The following is a 15,968-nucleotide window of genomic DNA, read 5'->3' on the forward strand; positions in this document are numbered from 1 at the left end:
ACCAAAAGACTGTGAATTATAGTAATAGCCAAAAAAAAATACTTGGCACACTTACCAAGTGATCTATTAAAAATATTGAACAAACTTTAACTAATGCATCAATAAGATCACTGTTTTGACATGATTTTTTCCCACTTAGTTTAGCTATGTCTTTAGGTAAAAAAAAATAATGTACATATACAGTATATGCCGTTGAACAAAACTGGATTAAAGAACTAAACACAGCTATGAATGCTTCCATGACAAAAAATATACAGTGGCTTAGGACTATTCTATTTTCTCCTAGGCCTAATTTGTTTCAGTTAGGTTGACTGGAAATAATTTTGTTGCTGTGCTAAAAGGAGACAAATTTTTTAACTGAGCATAACATTTTACAGAAAAAAACACTTAACAAAAAACCCACCAACACTTCTGGAAAGTATAGAAGTGACAAATTTGAAAGCAGGAGGGAAAATATTTTGATAGATAAAGAAATCCAGGGAAAAATAAGAAGGAGGTTTAAAATACCCAAATATAACTGTATTATAAATTTTGAGATAACCAAAAATCTCGCATAGGGGAGAGTGTTACTGGCAGGGGTGTGAGGCTTATAGTGGGTTTACATAGCAAACATAAGGGAAGAACCCAGAAAATGCTCTGGTAGGTAAAAGCAGAAACGAACCCAATTAGCAATGAACCAGGGTTACAGAATGACAATGTAAATGTAACTGAGATTCAGAGCTGTTTTTCAAGGACAGTTTATTAGGATTTCAGGTTTTGGAATTAATAATCTTGAACAAAAGAAAATGAGGAAAACAAAGTATACTTATTAAATAGCAACACACCATGGACTAAAATTACTGGTGTTTGTTGAAATGCATATGGCCACCTTAAGAAATTTCTGAAACAGTAACTAAGCTAGATTTAAGTATTGTCTGCTATGAAAATACATTTTGCATTGATTTTTTACTATTTACTTATGAAAAAACCAGCAATTTTTTTCATATAATCACTCTCATTTAAAGTTTGAGATGCTTTTGTATTTTTTTCTGACATTAAAATTTTACACATAGATAGTAATTGCTTTGGAATAAACTGTAAATCATACTCCTTATAATTCAGCATTTCAACACAGTATTTCTGGTTTCATTAGTATAGTCCCTTACATGTAAAACCTGTCAATTCTGCCTATCCATTAATGTTTTAAAGTAACCTGCTAGCACATAAACTCTAGAGTAGTGTTATATTCATTTCTCTAACACTGGGGTTTTAACTGCTCCTTTAAGTAATCTTGATCAAATACCTGTGAATAGTTGCAAAAGTAAAATCATGGGTGCTATATAATAACTTCTGCCATAGAAAGCAAGGCAGACTGCATTTAATAAATGGGATAATTCTCAAAACCTGAAAACAATATTTTAAACCAGATGAGAGGAAGTGGTGTTTCTTAAGGTAAGCTACATAACTGATGTATAGAAGTCACTTCCAAAAGCAATAACCAGGATGACACTCCAGCAGAGTATTAGGTATTTTATGACAACTCAATTAGCCACAGTTATGTTATATGAGAAACAAACTGCATACAGATAAACAATCAACAAGTCAAATAACAAAACTTTTCCTCTGGACTGGTAACTTCATCGTGGGCCTTTGCTATTTTTAAGTTATTCTTCTTCAATTTAGATAGTGCTGGCCAGCTGGAGAGTCAAGTCAATCTGATCAAGGATTTCAATTCCAATTATTTTTTCTCCTAGATACCTAATTCCCACAGAATTAAGGGAAATTACATGTGGCACAACAGTGATTACAAATTCATTAGGATTGTGATTAAAGGTTTTGTATGAAAAAAAGCCCAACAAAAAAATCCTCAGAGAAATTGTATTCTTATATAGAACACAAACCAAGATATCTTTCAGATCTAGAAACTGGAAATATCTTAAATTTGATATTTTATACGCCAATAATTTTTTAAGATTAGTGCTATGGTTTGTTAAATATGATTTAACAAATATGATCAGAAAATATGATTTACACAAGGTTCCCTAAGGTACTTTCAAGGTATTCTTTCTTTAATAAAGCTATTTATTAGATCAAATACTCCACTGGAATGAAAAATTAAGCTTTCTTTTTGTCTGTAAGAGTACTGTAAAAGCATAAAGCCCCTCCTTCTGTAAAATCTGATGTAAGCTCTGCATTTGTAGCCCTTTTGTGCAAAATTTTATCAACCCTCTTTTGAGACAGAGGAAGACTCCTGCAAGTCTTTTGCATGCATTTTCTTTTATTATTCTGGTTTATTTTCTGTCTGATTTTTATATAGCTTTTTTCTTTATGGTTTCCAATATGCATTTTGTTTCCTCTTCCCAAGTCTCAGAGACCTCTTCTTCCTCTTTTTTCCTACACCCTTTGACTTTCCTACGCTTATCATTCAAGCATGATGAATCATCTTTCTCCTAAATCAGTGAAGTAACTCTGTGCTGTGTGTTATATGGTTATCTGTCACTCCAGCCAACTCTTCTAAATTGGTTTAGTACCTTAAAAAACAAATTGGCATAAATAAGAGAAAAACCTGCTATTTTTTTTATGTGAGTGGGTAATGGATATTGCTGGAATCATTATTTAAAGACTTTTATCCATTGTGACAAGAATCACAGGACCAAAATTACAGTACATTTTATGTATGCTTAACCATCATAGAAGCAGTAAAAGGCAAGGCGAATTTACAATACTGCAGAGTATAAAATATCTCAAGAATCACATTGATGCGTGTATATGCATACTGAAACACAGAATAGTAGTTTTAATGGGAGATTTTAAAGATGGATTAAATAATTTCAGCTCTACTCAGTCCAGTTTCTGCAAAAATATATGTATACTTAATTTTTCTTAATCAAGTCTGCTTATGTACCAATATACATATAAATAAGACATTATTGTCATCTCAGCACTGTTTTTAGGATGTCATCTATTGCTCTTTCTTAATTAAATTTAAATTATAAAGTCATGTCTCAGAATAAACTGGTGTCAATTTAAGACCCAGGAAGCATTTTTCTTATTACTGTATGTTTCCCATTGATTAAGAAGTAATATTTTTTTGAAATTTGGATTATCTGCATTATGTGCTAAATAAAAAAAAAATTAAAATTAATAAAAGTGTCTGTTGAGGATCTCAGACTACTGACACAACACACAATCAAATACAAAGTGTCCATAAACAGAAATCACAGCCATTATATGAACTAAATCCTTTTCTAGCAGTCCCGAGGTCCTGCTCAGGCCTCGTGTCACACCAATGGTTTGCTGAGATGCTAAATATTTCATATTCTACCTTTTCCCTTTTTCACAGAATAGAGGGGAAAAAAAAAGTGAAATTAAAAGTACTTAAAATTTAAAAGGAAAAAAAATCTGTTAACCGTGCATTACCTACATTCATACTACCCTTTCTTGACCAAAATGCCAAATTCCGTTTTGTTTAGAATGCTGAGAAACAGTGTTTGGTCAGTGTCAAAAGGCTCAAGAAAAGTTTCTGAAATGTGTTTATCCACAAAGGCCAAGTCAGCCTCAGCATCAGCCAAAAACCTTTTAGGTTGCTATATAATTTTTCTCTAAGGCGAGATGTTACTTTGAAGCATTATAACTCATATGGTAAGAAATGGAGAGAGACAAAAAATTTTGCTCTAAAATATATAATTTACCATCTTCCAACTGCTCTTGTTCAGTTTTGGCCTTTATTTTCGCTATACACATAGGGATTAGGCATTTTTTCTTAAAAAATACGTTTTATAGACTTAGTTACACATTCTGAAATAAAAATATCAGATTCTAACAATAAAGGAATGCAGAAACAGCATGTTTCTGTAATAATTTTGCAAACAATTTTGCAATACAGAGACTATTATTATAGAGATGTACTGGGATCATGAATAATACCTTCAGTGAAGATAATAGCAATAAGAAAATCACTATGTTAGAAACAAGCATGTAATCTGGACCTCTGTTTTAAGCGACTGTATCTCTAACTCCTATGGTACTATGAGGTACATAAACATATGATGAACGAGGGGAAAAAAGTAATGCATGCAAAATCAAATACAGCAAGTCAGATGTGTGTTGAGATATTTTCTGCAAACATCTAATTAAGGGAAGGAGTTGAAAATGGAATGCAGTGATTATGGAAAAGACCTAAACTTGTCCCATTAAATACACATTTTCAGATACTGTTTTCAGATACATACAAAGAGCAGTGTTATGCTGGCGTGCAAGTCTCCGAGCTCCGGCTAGCTCTCAACACGCAAGCAGCCTGGCTGGGGAAGCAGCGTCGTCGCGGAGCAGCAGCTCCAGTCAGGAGACAGGCTCCAGCTTACTGCTTCCTAGGATGACTCCTCTACGGCTGTGGAAGAGGAGCTTCACCCTTGGCCGATGAGCAGGAGAGACCCCGGCGAGCGCACAGGAATAATTTGGAAGCGAGACAGTTCTCCGCAGCAGGATACGAACATCATCAAGACCCCAAAGAGACTGCAGGAACTACGCCGAGGGGCGGGGTTATCAGAGACTATAGAGGGTTCCCGAGGGGAGGGGAGGAGAAACCCGCCCCCAGGCCAATGAGAATACAGAACGTACTGATTGATACAAAGCAGCAGCAAATGGGGGATGCACTGGGGAGGGACAGCAACTCCTGCTCCAATCACTCCCTGCCCAGAGTAGAAGGTTCTAGGGGGAGGGTGTGGGCAGAGAGTGACGGACAGGGTGGTTGCCGGGGAAACATAGGAGGGGTTTAGGAGAAACCATAGTAACATGGGACGGGATAACAGACTGACATAAGAACTGATACAAAATGGCGGGAGTTACCCTGACAACCTGGGGATTGGCGGATAACTGGAAAGGGGGAAAGGCAGGGAAGGAGCCCAAGGCAGAACCATTATAACATATAAATGGGGGGAACAGAACATACCAACTGAACATGACTTGAAACACTGACAATATAACTTGAATACAAAACAAAACTAGGAACAGAAAAGCGGTCACACCGCAACAGTGTTACATTGGGAAGGCAGCTGTACCCACATTTGAGGAAGACCCCTCAATGGAAAATGTCTTTGTGGTATTTTTTGAAATAGATGTGTAAGCAACATAACGAAAGAGCAAAGCAGGATGAATAGTACATGTGCTGTGCCATTGTGAAGGTTTCTGGCCATAATTGCTATCAGGCTCTTGCACTGTTTCCAGTCTTTAGCCCTCAATATTCTTAAAAACCCTTCTCTACTTGTACTCTTGTCACCTTAAGAGCACACATGGGACCAAAAGAGCTTTACTTGACGTTTCTTACAATATTCTCAGGTAGAGTGTTATCAAAATAAAAACCTAACACTGAAGAACAGGGTGATAATAGCTCTGTGTGACCACTGCCTTGCTCCTGCAGTATTGTAGGGTTTTACTTTTGGAAGGTGGAAGGAAGAGTGCAACCTCCTTTTCATAGACCAGAACAGTGACCGTAATGAAATGCAGCGCAGCAGTATTGCTTGTTGCACTTCTCACTTTTCTGTTTGAGGATTCTGGTTGTAAACCTACAGATCCAGGGATGATATTAACTTAGTTGGCTGGACTATACACAAAGATTTCTTTGTTGCTTCATATTGTATCACAGGAATGACTATGGGTTTTTTTAGCATAATGATGGTTTTAAAATATTTGTTCATAGTATTCTGTGATAAACTAATTGTCAAAATTATACAGAAAGTACTCAAAATGAAAAAAAATCAGTAATGAATAGATAAGTTTTCATTGTGGCTTCTTCACAGCAATTTTCTGTAAAACAGTACTAGGCTCAGATAAAGTTAGTGCAGTGGATATTTCTCAGGCATTTGACTGTACTTTTTCATGGATGCTTCATATTCTAATTCAACACTTGTGTTGTATAGCAGGTGGTATTGCCTTACTTTCTTGTTATGTTACCTATATTATTTAATGAAATTTCATGCTTCTTATTTCATGAAAGTAGGAGTCTTCAAAACAGATGTATAGTTTGCTCTGCACTAGGACATCTGCATTAACACATATTTGCAAAAGCACCAACTTTAGCATTTTTGCTAATGGTACAGAAATGGTACTTCCATTTCTGTCATGGTAGCAAAGACTTACCTACCTGCATTTTCACAGGTCACACAAACATTGATGGAATAAGGTTTTTGCCCTAAACTAGGGTTTGTGATTTCTTAATGCTGCTCTTTTGCTTTGAATCTGTTCAGTTCCACAGAAATAAAGCATGGTGAAGACCTAATAGGTCACCTTTCTATGCCACTGAGGGATTGTTCCTTAAAATGTTTTATCTTGAAAAGAACAGGAGCCCACTACTGCCCCAGGAACCTTTTCAACAGTATAAGAGAATTCACTTTGTTCTTCTTACATTTGGTTTTTCTTCATTTCATTCAGATACTTCTATTTAATGAAAATAATCTGACAAACAGATGATGTCATTTTTCCAGGCACATTCCCAAACACTTGGGACCTAATTCTGAAGTCACTACTAATGTACGATGATGAAAAGTTAGTCTCCAAATATAATTCTGAAAGATGCTGGGCACACCCTGTGAAGTTTTGTATGTCTCTCAAACTCATCACCTTATGGTTGAATTCCAGGCCCTTTTGCCTTTGTATGCGGACTTCCTGATAACATTGCCCTGCCTAATTTGACCTAGATATTTGACCTTCTTCTGCCCTCTCTTTTTTACTAATGGTATTACCCATGGTGCCCTGGCTGCCTTCTTCATCTGTTTTGTCTCTTCTCCATTCACATCCTCAGCAAACTGAATTAAGAAATACCCACCTTCTTCCTAGCAGGAGCCATGGGGAATTCCAGGCTTTGGCATCAAAATTAAAGCAAGATGTGTGTGATATTGTTGAATGTTTGCTAGTATATTTATTTTGGAAGTTATAAATATTGAAATAATCAACCGCAAGGTAAAGTTGCTTTTGCTAAATAACTGAGGTTATTTAATTTTTGCTGTGACATTTACATCAGTCTCATTTGATTCTGTTGTTAGACTTGTGATGAAATTGTAGTAAAAGTAAACTTTGGGGGAAAAAAATGTTTGTTTTGGAAATAAAATGCCTAAGAAAGCTTAAAGAAGCATTTTAAAAAGTTTAAGAAGGTTAAAAATGCTTAAAAAGTTAAAATATAATGCTTAAAAATTTTAGTGTTTCAAGAAATTTTAATGCCTAACAAAGACAGAAAGTCAAAGAAAAAATATGCATTCTTAGTAGTGAAACAGTGGTAGTAGTTGGATCCTGAAATTCCAATAGAGAAAAAAATCTGCAATTTTCCATGGGCTTCATACTCCAACATCAAATATAGCTTGTGCTTCATTAAATTCAGAAATAATTTAAAAACTAAGAGAAGTCCTTTGCTTCTTTTTGTTCTACAGTTTTTATTTGTGCAACAGAATTCTCCTGTGTCCTTACCCTTGAAATAAATATGAAAAAATATACAACTCTGTAATTTATTTGAAATGAAAACAAAGTATTCTTTAACGTATTTATTTAAAAAACTTGTGATTTGACATTTTTGCCAAATCTGTCCACTCATAAATCAGTCTCCAACAAAATTATGATTACATGAAAGTGACCTTGGTAAAATCATACAACTTAATGACTTTAATACTTATATTTCTCTTTTCTTGGAGATACAGCAAATTTATATCAAAACTTTCTTCTTTGAACTTCTTTTTAGGTGCAATGATATCCTCGTGTATGCAGCAGAGTAACTTTCTTGGTGTTATTCTTAATTACCTCACTGTATTTCTACAAACTCTTAATTGAGGTGAAGCTTTATCCCTTTATTTATAGACACTATTTATTTGAAAAATAAGAATCATAACCACAAAGAGAGAAAAACCTCTGTGTACACTTGCTTCCACACATCTACCACCTGCCAGATAACAACCATATATTCAGATTTTCTTCATATGCATTCTTGATTATGTTTCTTCGCATACTGATCCTTCTGCTTGGCTATATCCAGTCACTGCTTTCTTGTGGAAATGGGTCTATCCAGAATTCTAACCCTTCACACATGATTTCATTGTTCAATACCGCTCTGCTCCAGACTATTGCATTGCACCCCAGAAAGAGGCAGTCTTTTGCTTTATCTAAACATTTATTTTGTTGTTGTTGTTGTTTTGTTTTGTTTTGTTTTGAGTCCAGAGAACAAATCAGAATAGGGCCAGATTTGTCATGTGAGGGATCCTGTGAACAATTGCAAAATCCATGCTTACATTTCAGTGGACCCTGTGCTGGGAAAATCTGACTTAGAATATATTGCCATGAAATTAAAATTTGAATTTTAAGGTTAGAATTCATTAAGTACCAGATGAATAGGAAAAACTCTGAATATTATGGGTGTTTATATATGATGGTGACTTTCATACAATTCATTATTATGTTTGGAGGTTTTTAACTAGCTGAGTGCTAGGATTTGGATTTTGTTCTGAGATATTCGCTCTGAACAATTTCTGTTGAAGTTGTACAACTGACTACTCACCTGAATGTTTAATTTAATGCCACTTATTCAGCCAGCTGCTGATGCATAAAAACCACCACTGGTATCACCTATCTCTTATCATAGTCACTGACATGGCCCAGCTTCATTGAGTTTGTGAAATATGAGTACCCTGCTTGACTGCAGATAAGTACACATTGTTGTGTCACTAAACAGCACTTTTCCCAGCCTAGTCCTTACAACTTTTTATTCTGATTTCCTTGGTACAATCTGTGCTTTTACACAACCTTCTGTGTATATTATAAACATTTCCCACAGATTCTTTCATTTTACTGTTGTTTACAACTTTGCAATATTTTGCTACTGCTGCCATGCAGTAGCAGACACACAATTAATGAGAATTTTGGTATCTTTCATTCTATACAGAAGAGATGTAGTACTTCTAAAGCCTGGGATTTAATGATGTTCTGTGGGAAAACAAAGATAGCAGAGCTTGGGTTTGGGGTTTTTTCAACCTGCCAAATTTCATGGAAAATCTTGTTCTTGTCCAATGTGACCCATTTTTCCAGAAATGATAAGCACTTATTTCTGCTGCTGAAATAAATGGAAAAACACAGAACTTGTAGAAACCTGATTTTCAAGTATTAATATATGAATGCTTGGGTTCTTTTCTTTTTAGCAATTATCTATGCCTAGTGTCATTTTGCTGTTTATATTACAAGTGAGATTATAGCGCAAAAAAAAGTAAAATCAGTCATCTTACTAGGAGTTTGTTTTCAAGTGTTTTTCTTCTTGTGTTTTCAGAGTAAGCAGGCAAGTGAAGCTGCAGAAAATGGCACAGGTGATTGAGGGGATTGCTTGCAAGAGTATTTGCAGTGTCATATTGAAAATACATTTTGGAAAGATGGAATGAAAAAGAGGGATGTTTTGACACAGAATTTGGGAGGAAGAACAAAAATATTTCGAACAAGAGTCAGCATCAATAACTCAATTAAATTGCTGGAAGGCATTCTTTTGCTTGTAAAAGTCTAGTGCTTTTAGGCCAGGAAGCCATTTCTTCATACAGAAGCTGCCCACTGCACACTATGATAGTGGTGGTGGACTAATTGCTGCATCACTAACACCTGTCAGCATCATCTGGAAATGGTGAGCTCTGGAGAGGGCCTGAAATCACACCTGGGGAGAGGGGGGGTTAGGGAGGGAGGGTATAATTAATCAGCTTGTGAGAGGCATGAGTGGTGCTTCTGCACAAAAGAAGGACAATTCAAGGATACACCAAGCCATGGAGTGCAAGGAGAGCTGTTCTGACTTGGAGTGATAGAAGAAGATGCGTGGTGAGTGATAGCTAGATCTCCTGGGTAACAGGGCTTACTGGGAGCTGAGCTGTTGCAAGGCAGTTAGGATGTGAGCAGGAGAAGGAGTGCTCAGCAAGGGCCTGAGGCTGCTGTCAGAGCAAGAACAAGCTCTGAAGGAGGCTCAGAGTCTGCAACAGCAGCAGGGTGCTGACATACTGGAGGATGCTTAAGGGGCCTTTGCCCAGGAGATAAGGATATGAGTCATGTAACTCTCTCTTCAATCTGCTGGTAATGGAATGACCATTGTTAAGCAGCCTGGCGAGGGCACATTTGATGCCTCCACTGAAATGGGAAAGTTGTTTCCTTTGGGCTGGAAAATAGTACATCTATTGATTTTTTAAAAAATCAGTCTTAAAAATTACAATCTAGCATTTTGAATAGTTGCTGCTCAAGCTTGTTTATAATTTCTGTCTCACCAGGCTCTGTTAGGTTGTACTTGCAGCTGAAATTGTTAATGAAAGAAAGCCTTTTTATGTGACCCTTATCAAGTTCTAAAAATTGTTCTCATATTTAGTCAAAGGGTTTAATAAACACTTAGTTTATAAAGCCTGACTGTGTGTGGGAAAATACTGACTTGACCACAGCGTTTTCAGAAGTTTGAAGTTGTAACAAGAGCTTAACTTTTCAATAAATTGATTCTCATACTATATGGAAAAATCTCTAGAAATTTAACTTTCCTCAATCAGTACATATAGCAGGAGAATCACATATGCATGGTATAAAAATTAGCAATTCCTTAAATGCTGTTAGTAAGTGAAATAAGTCTTTGTGTGTCTCCTTCATGAGAGAGAAATTGTAGTGTTTTGGAACCTAGCATATACCAAATTAATGTGTGTGTATATATATATATATACACATATATATACACACACATATGAACATGTCTACATATAAACATAATACTTATATATTTAAACTTATAAAAGGGTAGATTTTACACTTAACCTTACGTATCTGTTGATCTACCGAATGGACCCAATTTTCTTCTCCCTCTTTCTCTCCCTCTGCCCCCACCACCTCTTTCACCCTACGTTTTTATTTTTGGCAGTGAGAATGAACAAAAGTTACCCCTGTTGTCTTGGTTGTATGGCTTAATTCACTGAACTAAAGACTTGGAGTGAAAAAGGAAAAAAAGGAAGAAACCTACAACAGCAATAACATTGAAAAAATAAAATTCTGTTCTTCTTGTGCATCAAAAAAAAAATGTCACTTTCAATATTTCAAATGTTTATGCACTCAAGGGTCCCCTATAGGGTATCTAGATGGCTCATATGCATAATATTAAATGCAGATATTGCAGTACTGAGGTCTTGCTTGTTAAATCCTTCTTGGAAGGTTTTTCACACGCATAGAAAATTGCTTCACTATAGACAGCCCTTACTCAAGTGTAACCCTATTGCAACTCTTGCTGAAGAAGCACTTACTCCAGTGAGATAGTAACTTATTTTCAGGAGCAGGCTACTGGAGCGTGTTTGTGAGAACTGCAGTCCTCTCAAAAGGAAAGTGCTTTATGTAGAGTAACACAGTTGTAGAAATTATCTGAGGATAAACACAACAAAGAGAATACCATATTAGCGATTTTTCCTGTATTTCTTTTTTTAAAAAGTGAGTTAGACATAATTCTGTTGAATGGTCCTTCTTTTTCCCAACATAAAGTCTTTTGATACTATTTGAAATTACATTACAATGAAGTAAACAGGTTTTTTGTGTGTGTGTTTAATGGGTTGTTATGAAAGCAGAGTTGAACTGCTTTGTGTTTTAATTTCTTTCAAAGGTCCCTGTCCTGTAAACACCTTGTTTCCAACCATGGCAGTTTTCTGTATCCCCATACTGAATACAGGGGGCTTCTGCATTGATTAACTTCCCTGCCACTGTGCTAATATTTGCTGGCTCAGGGCTGAATGCACATGCCTAACTCTACATGCATTAGTCATACCAATGAACTCAAATGAAGGAAGTGACCTTATGAAACAGCTACATCAGGGATGTACAATACATTATTCTTAAGTTTGTTCTGCAAACACATCTTGCATTGCAGCCTGACACAAACTGAAAGACAGCTAAATGATAAGAACCTTTCATTTGACATAAAGTCAAATTGATAAGGTGAATGATTAGCATCAGCTAACTACATAATGCAGCCTTTGGATATGATTAACTTTTTAAAGAAAAGAAACAAAACCCAGCAACTAGTATGTTTCTAACATGATTAGCAAAGCACTTCTGAGAAATGTTTTCTGCAAAAATGTGCTGTTTTATTTCATGTGATTACATATTTTAAAATGCAAAATTAATTCACTTCAGAGAATGACAGTATCTAGAGGATATAGGCAGTGAATGCCCTTTCCTATAATATGTTTATGGATCTTTGAAATTTGAAAAAAGATGTTTCTCACAGTTTCATTGAATATATTGAGGTTATGAATGGCACTGCATTTAAATTATAAATTCTGTCTTTCCATTTCTCTTTTGACTGTCTGAACTTTGTTACAGCTTCAGAATAACAACTTGTGCTAACCTCAGGCATAAAATAATTCAGCACTCCTATCAGAAGTGTATTTTTTACCCAGACATGCAAAGCACAGAATTATTATGTTAAGGCAATGTTCGTATGTAATATTAATGTTCTTACAATTTTACCTAATAAGTGATGGAAAATATGTGCTCTCTCATATCATTTAGGTTAATGTGCACTCTAAAAATAATACTTCATAACCCTAAATTTCCTTGTATGCTTACATCTCTGTGGTATGCTTTCCAATATTCAACACTTGCCCGCAGCATGCAGCTAACATTCCAGTAGTCTGCTTTCTTTTTTTATTTATCTGATCTGCTTTGGAGTATGCCTTGAAGCAATGGTGCTTTATGTGCATGGGATGCACACAGCTAAATCTGGAGTTTTTGGTGCCATCAGATGGACTTGCTGCTGGAAGTTGTGTTCCCACACTCCTTAATCAAAGTCTCTATCTCTTTTCCCCAGTTCCTCAAGGGCTGCTTGCAAGATTGCTGATATATTTGGCCTAGTGCCAAAGACAGGTAAGACTTGTGTAGATCTTTAGCTCCATCCTCACTAAGTATCTAAATACTGTGTAACATAACCTGCTCTGCCCTGGCTGCCAGAAAGTGAGTCAGCCATCAACCTATATGTGATGCTTTCTGATGAGGAGGCAATGAGACAAGATATTGGCCTGAAACAGTCTGCAACCTATCACCTATTCTTGGGCTATGGAAACAACAAAGGAAAGCCAAGCTCAAGTTGTATTTGAGACAAAATGGGACAGGTTCAGTCCAGGTTGCTTGTATTTTTGCCCTTGAAAAAAAGTTTAGTCTGGTCTTTTTGGTTAGATTCAAATAGTTTGGAACTTCAGCAGGTAAAATGGTAGCAAGCTAAGTACAAAAAAAACCCCACTTAGTTAAACAGATGCCGCTCACTCCTGCAAAATTATCTTATGTATTGTTCATGCTCTAGGCTGATATTTTTGTCTAGCAAATATTTTTCTAAAAGAGATTTACTGCATGAACCTCCACTAATAGTAATACTTATAATGTAATGCCTTAGAACAGAATGGCTGCTTTGAGTAAAAATCCTCACAGTCACCTTGGCAAACTGTAAATTATGTTTTTATTCCCTTTTCACATCAATAGAGGTATACACAGAGGTAGAGCTTATTTATAGGTAAAGTACAAGATACTATCAGAACTCAGGTTAAAACTAGGAGATTTCAAGTGCTTTTCATTTTCTTGGGGACTGCATATTCCTATTTCATTTGCCGTTTTACTCTAATACAAATGAATTTATTAAGACAAGAATATCAAAGCAAAATATCAGAAACACCTTTGTGCAAGTATTTGTGTGTCATTCTACCTCTAAAATTCGTGATTCATCTCTCGGTAGAGGAGCACCTCATCTGCATCAGTGTATTGCACATAGAATCAAAGAAGGGAGCTTTTGTGATTTAAAGTTTGATTTGCATTTTAAAAAATGACTAAGCATCATAGCAAACATTTTTCTAATGTTCTTAAAAATTCTGTGTTTCAGAGCATGGCTATTGACCCATCTTTCTGAGGAGAATGGCTGAGATGTCTTTGAAATTATTCCTGGAATTAGACCAGCATGAGATCTCCTCTACCAAACTGAGGTAATACTGTTGAAAGGCAAGAAATCTGAAGTGATGTATGTCCAACTGTCTGTGCATTGACAATGTCAACTGATGAAAAGGTTCCCCAATGCCTGGGCCCAAAGGAAACACTTAGAATGAGTAAACCTGAGGACATCAGCTGAATGAGTAAACCTGAGGACATCAGCCTCTTCTGAGGAGTATTTGGTTGGTGAAGCCAAAAGCTTTTCTAAGTAATTTCTAGGTCCAGGTTTTATTAACAATGATAGCCCAGACTTCTGCCATAATGAAGTACCTTCTTGGAGGTTAACTAACTAGTATTTACCTAACAATATTCAGCATAATGGCAAACACAGGAGTGTTGTTGCTTTTGGTTAGTTTGTAGAGCCTTTAAAACCTCAGAAATTTCACTATGAGAAAATCAGAGAATTTAAAAAGATAGTGTGGGCAGTAAAATTATGTAGCGTATTACTACTAAGCCTTTTGCAAGAAAATTCACAAATTCTGCTTTCTTTACCTCTTCACCAGAACAGGTTTTGATTACAGTTCTTTTCCGTCAGGGTGGACCTGACATAAAATGATGTCAAAAATCAGCCAAATTAGGATTACACAAATAAATAAGATAAGTACGATTTGCCAAGTGATATGCATGAAAATGAATTTTCTTGCTATGGAATGATTTTTTTGAAATGTTTTCTTTAAATGGTATTAGCTAGAAAGCAGCAGAAAATATGCCCTGGTCTATACCTGGAGGTATATCTGTCTCATTCTGTTTCATCAAGGTTACATAAGTTATGTATGGCATTTTCATTATGGATAGTAGTCTGACCTTAGAAAGATATCAATTATGAAATGTCTTTCATTAATTGTTTCTCTCTTGTGAGGATTTAAAAAATTGTTTGTGCTGAAAAGAGTAAATGATAAACACTGTTTGTTAAGATCTCTGTAGTGTAAAATAAAATACTGCCTCTCCTAATAATTTCAGCAAGACAAAATTGGTGCCATTTATATGATGTTTAATTATTATTTAATAATGCTTAATTATTTAATTATGCTATATCTACATTGTGCTTCTGCCACCTTTGCTGGGAGGAGGAATAACTTGCCAACATTACTGGCATTATGCAACCTGAAAAACCTACACTGCCCCAAAATATCAGGGTGTTCAAGTTACTATCAGAAAACAAGTTAAAATGCTAAACCCATTGCAAACAATATGCTTCATGTTCAGAAATTCCATTTACTCCAAAGGTGTGACCTGATTTCAGTGGGAAGTCTGTAAACAGGCGGTTGAAAATCTAGGTTCTTAATATCAAAATCCTCACTCCAAAAATATGTAGGACAAAGGACAATACTGATATGAAGAAAAAGTGTGAACAAAACTGTTTTTCACAAGTCTGTCAATGTCAGTAATTTCTCTCAGTTGTCAAAACTCATGGTTACAGAAGTTAATTCAAAGATAATAAATGTCTTATGTTGTGGTGTGTTTGATGGTTCGTTCTTATTTCCCTTTCATATTCTGTTAATGGTCCTGCCCAAGTTTTTCCTTCCCGCGTTTTTCAGTGTCCAGTTCTTGTCTATCATTCGGTTGCTATAGTAATTAATTGGTTCTCCCTGCACTCCCCCCCCCCCAGTAGCCATAATAACTAACTGGTTTTCCCTTTCCAGTACATTCCTAGAACCTTCTACCCAGGGCAGAGGGTGATTGGTTTAGGAGCTGGAATCCCCCCCTTACTTTGTTACTATAGGTTTATCGATTATGTCTATTATCTGTAGTTTGTATTTGATTTGTCCGAGGATGGGTGCCTCCGCTACCCCTTTAAAACCCACCTGCACCCGCCCCTCGGTGCCCTTTTTCTGTTGCACCCCCTTGGATTACAATAAACCAGGACTTCACCACAGATTGAGGGCTGCTTCTTTTCCTTGTTGGCTGCAGTGGACTCTAGTCCTGTCCCAAGGAGACATCTCGTCACTATAATGTGGGGGATCTCCTTAGGCACTGTCCCTTGAGCTGAGGCTCCTGTG

The 15,968-nt window shown here is 36.1% G+C and overlaps 1 long non-coding RNA gene across 2 annotated transcripts in view; it reads left to right on the forward strand.

Moving 5' to 3' along the window:
• LOC115915105 overlaps positions 1-15,564 on the forward strand; it is a 43,817-nt gene extending 28,253 nt beyond the window's left edge. For both annotated transcript variants that reach the window (XR_004061481.1, XR_004061482.1), the window contains exons 2-3: positions 12,806-12,861; positions 13,865-15,564. This is a non-coding gene — a long non-coding RNA (uncharacterized LOC115915105). The remainder of the gene's footprint in view (positions 1-12,805; positions 12,862-13,864) is intronic.
• The last annotated feature ends 404 nt before the right edge of the window (positions 15,565-15,968 follow it).

The sequence above is a fragment of the Camarhynchus parvulus genome, chromosome Z (assembly GCF_901933205.1).
Source record: "Camarhynchus parvulus chromosome Z, STF_HiC, whole genome shotgun sequence".
Taxonomy (NCBI): domain Eukaryota; kingdom Metazoa; phylum Chordata; class Aves; order Passeriformes; family Thraupidae; genus Camarhynchus; species Camarhynchus parvulus.